The 4,277-nt window shown below is 59.2% G+C and overlaps 2 non-coding genes across 2 annotated transcripts; both read left to right on the top strand.

Annotated features, from left to right (window-relative positions):
• Positions 1-934: 934 nt before the first annotated feature.
• Positions 935-2,773, top strand: LOC145654670 (18S ribosomal RNA). Its single transcript, XR_014120876.1, has one exon. It is a non-coding gene; the product is annotated as an 18S ribosomal RNA (ribosomal RNA).
• Positions 2,774-3,655: 882 nt separating this feature from the next.
• On the top strand, positions 3,656-3,809 carry LOC145654673 (5.8S ribosomal RNA). The gene has a single exon (XR_014120879.1). It is a non-coding gene; the product is annotated as a 5.8S ribosomal RNA (ribosomal RNA).
• Positions 3,810-4,277: the final 468 nt, after the last annotated feature.

Here is a 4,277-nt window from a genome sequence, read left to right as displayed (position 1 = left end):
ATGGCCACGAAAAAAAAAAAAAAATCACCACGGAAGGAACGTGAAGAACAAGGAGGAGTGTAGTGACACTGCCCAAAGCTGCCCGGTGTTGCAGGGGTCTATTGGTGTGTTGCTTCCTTGTTTGGTAGAGTGGAGTACCAGACCCGCCAGGGGTAGGCAAACCATTCCCCCTACGGTAAGTGAGGAGCCAGCCATTTGACGAGCGGGTGTCCACGTGTACGGGTGCGAGCGCTATCCCCCCACACGGGGTTAGGCCACGGCCTTAGGTGGACGTCTGCCGACCAGCCCCGGCTGATCCAGAACTTCTGATGTGGAGAGCGGTTTTGACAGATCCTCCCTGGTTCTAGCGGGTCAAGCCTCTGATGGGGGGTGGGGGTTATTTGTAACCCATCCCAGAACTCTCTGGGGGAGACTCAGACGGCCAGTCTGTCTACTCAGTTGTCCTATACTGGTGTCTGTGGTTTGGGAGGAAGGGAGTGCCCTGCTTTGTTGGCCTCCTCTTCAAACCTACCTGGGCCCACGAATCACTCTTCTTGGTTACATCACGAAACGTAGGTTGAGCGAGGCTAGGGGGGAGGGAATTCGACGAGGTCTTTCCCTTGTCCCCCCACCAGCGGCCCACGAAAATCAAAACGGCGTGAAGAGAGGGAACGCCGAAAGCACCTGGAGTCGGCCGTCCGCACCTCCGGAGGAGGTGGACGGGGTACGGTGCGGGCATGACCGGATGGGACAGCTTTGCATCAAGGTGAGAGGTCGGCGTCCGAAGGCCAGAGGGCGGTGCGCGAGCACGTTTACACTGGCCGCGGAAGCTGTCCTGGGTAGCCCTGTATGGCGTCTGGACCTGACGGCGCACGCACTTACAACCCGCTGCTTCCTAGCCCCCGGAAGGGGAGGCGGATGTCACTCGTGGTTCATCCCAGACCACGGTGCAAACTACCTGGTTGATCCTGCCAGTAACATATGCTTGTCTCAAAGATTAAGCCATGCAGGTCTAAGTGCACACGGCCGGTACAGTGAAACTGCGAATGGCTCATTAAATCAGTTATGGTTCCTTTGATCGCTCCACACGTTACTCGGATAACTGTGGTAATTCTAGAGCTAATACATGCAAACGAGCGCTGACCCTTCGGGGGATGCGTGCATTTATCAGACCCAAAACCCATCCGGGGGGCTCGGGCCCCCCGGCCGCTTTGGTGACTCTAGATAACCTCGGGCCGATCGCGCGCCCTCCGCGGCGGCGACGTCTCATTCGAATGTCTGCCCTATCAACTTTCGATGGTACCATAGTCGGCTACCATGGTGACCACGGGTAACGGGGAATCAGGGTTCGATTCCGGAGAGGGAGCCTGAGAAACGGCTACCACATCCAAGGAAGGCAGCAGGCGCGCAAATTACCCATTCCCGACACGGGGAGGTAGTGACGAAAAATAACGATACAGGTCTCTTTCGAGGCCCTGTAATCGGAATGAGCGTATCCTAAACCCATGGGTGAGGACCCATTGGAGGGCAAGTCTGGTGCCAGCAGCCGCGGTAATTCCAGCTCCAATAGCGTATATTAAAGTTGCTGCAGTTAAAAAGCTCGTAGTTGGATGTCGGGAGTGGGCTGGCGGTCCGCCGCGAGGCGTGCCACCGCCTGTCTCAGACCCTGTCTCCCGGTGCCCCCCGGATGCCCTTGGCTGGGTGTCCGGACGGGGCTCGGAGCGTTTACTTTGAAAAAATTAGAGTGTTCAAAGCGGGCCCGCTTCTCGCCTGAATACCTGAGCTAGGAATAATGGAATAGGACTCCGGTTCTATTTTGTGGGTTTCCTGAACCAGGGCCATGATTAAGAGGGACGGCCGGGGGCATTCGTATTGCGCCGCTAGAGGTGAAATTCTTGGACCGGCGCAAGACGGACGAAAGCGAAAGCATTTGCCAAGAATGTTTTCATTAATCAAGAACGAAAGTCGGAGGTTCGAAGACGATCAGATACCGTCGTAGTTCCGACCGTAAACTATGCCGACCCGCGATCCGGCGGCGTTATTCCCATGACCCGCCGGGCAGCGTGAGGGAAACCACGAGTCTGTGGGTTCCGGGGGGAGTATGGTTGCAAAGCTGAAACTTAAAGGAATTGACGGAAGGGCACCACCAGGAGTGGAGCCTGCGGCTTAATTTGACTCAACACGGGAAACCTCACCCGGCCCGGACACGGAAAGGATTGACAGATTGATAGCTCTTTCTCGATTCTGTGGGTGGTGGTGCATGGCCGTTCTTAGTTGGTGGAGCGATTTGTCTGGTTAATTCCGATAACGAACGAGACTCCGGCATGCTAAATAGTTACGCGGCCCTCCGCGGTCGGCGTCAAACTTCTTAGAGGGACAAGTGGCGTTCAGCCACGCGAGATGGAGCAATAACAGGTCTGTGATGCCCTTAGATGTCCGGGGCTGCACGCGCGCCACAATGGTTGGATCAGCGTGTGCCTACCCTACACCGAGAGGTGCGGGTAATCCGCTGAACCCCATTCGTGATGGGGACTGGGGATTGCAATTATTCCCCATGAACGAGGAATTCCCAGTAAGCGCGGGTCATAAGCTCGCGTTGATTAAGTCCCTGCCCTTTGTACACACCGCCCGTCGCTACTACCGATCGGATGGTTTAGTGAGGTCCTCGGATCGGCCCCGCCGGGGCTCCTCGCGGGCCTTGGCGGAGCGCCGAGAAGTCGATCAAACTTGACTATCTAGAGGAAGTAAAAGTCGTAACAAGGTTTTCGTAGGTGAACCTGCGAAAGGATCATTAACGGGTAACGCTGTCCGGCGTGCCTCCTCTCCCGACCCCCTCGACTTCGCCGTCCCCCCGCGTCGGGGCCCAGGGTCGAAAGGGTCTTCGGGGTTGCTGTTACACGTGGTCGCTTGCAGGTCAGGCTGGACAGAAGGCATAAAGGAGGAGCCTAGTCCCTCCCACCCCTTCCTCGTCCTCCGCCTCTTCCTCCGCGTCGTCCTTCAGCACCCCCCCCCCGCAGGCCCCGGTATTCTCTGGGTTCCAGCGCGAGAGACGCGTCGTTCAAAAAACTCGGCGTCCCCGCTCGTCGGGCGAAGGCCGGTTTCCCCTCACCTTGCCGGCAGGAGAAGCGCCTGCGAGTCGAGCGGGTCGTACGGGTCCGTCCCGCGCCCTCCCTCTCGCTCGCACGGCCGCTGCCTCCGTCCACCGCGAGGGGTTTTCCTATTTTGTTGTCCTTGTCATTCATCCCCGTCCCCTTGCTCGCTGACGAGCGGACTTTCCGGGGGGGGTTGCGAGCGCTGCTCCTCGTGGGGCAGGCCATGGCCCTTCCTGTGTTCGTCCGCCCACCGGCGTCCTGGGGCGTGGTGGTGGTGGGTGGCGCAGCCGGTTCCCCTGCTTCTCTCTCTCAGAAAGGAGTCTCAGGGGGACCCCCGGCAGGTACCTAGGGCTTGGCCCACGCTACGTGAGTTCCACCCCTTTCGAGGGGTCGGACGGGGCGGGCGCGGAGGGCCGCGGTTCAAAGACTGACTCGTCTGCCACGTGGGGCGTGTGGGCAAAGCGCAACCCCGCGCCCGTTTCAACACTCGCAGACGGGGGCGCCTGACCGGTTGGTGAAACCTTTTAAACCTGTCTTTGTAGTCGTGGTGAAAGACCTAAACTGAGCCTGAAATAAAAGAGTACAACTCTTAGCGGTGGATCACTTGGCTCGTGCGTCGATGAAGAACGCAGCCAGCTGCGAGAACTAATGTGAATTGCAGGACACATTGATCATCGACATTTCGAACGCACATTGCGGCCCCGGGTCCATCCCGGGGCTACGCCTGTCTGAGGGTCGCTATTCCTATCTGTCGGACCTGCCTTCTCAGGCGGGACCGCGGTTGGAGGTTCGTAGGTGGGGGGGTGCCCCCTGGCCTCCGTCTTCCTAAAAGCAGACGGTTCCCGGTCGCTGTCTCGGTGAGATCCGGTCGGTGGGTTCGCTGCGGTTGAGTGCCCGTTCTCCGTGCACAAGCTTCTCCTCCCCCGCTTCGGTTCGTTTCGGTTCGTTTCGGCTCCGCTCCTGGCCTGGCCAGGAACGTGGTCCCCTGCGCCCGAGAAAGAAGCGAGCGTGGCTGCCGGTGGGTTCTCTCCGCTTTGGCTGCCCACGTTTTCGCTTCTTTTCTCACCCCCTGCGCAGGCGGATCACGGAAAGGTGTCTGTTCTGTTCCGTTACGTGCGCGAGCGGAGGGAGGTTGTTGTTACATGCGTTCCCCCCCCCCCTCCCCCGGTGGGGGGGGTGGGGGGGTCGGGGTTCGGGTGGCTCTGC

This window comes from Electrophorus electricus, unplaced genomic scaffold (genome assembly GCF_041902795.1).
Source record: "Electrophorus electricus isolate QZ-2024a unplaced genomic scaffold, ASM4190279v1 Scaffold144, whole genome shotgun sequence".
In the NCBI taxonomy this organism is placed as follows: Eukaryota; Metazoa; Chordata; class Actinopteri; order Gymnotiformes; family Gymnotidae; genus Electrophorus; species Electrophorus electricus.
Note: the sequence above shows the minus strand (reverse complement) of the source record. Positions and strands in the feature narration are given on the sequence as shown.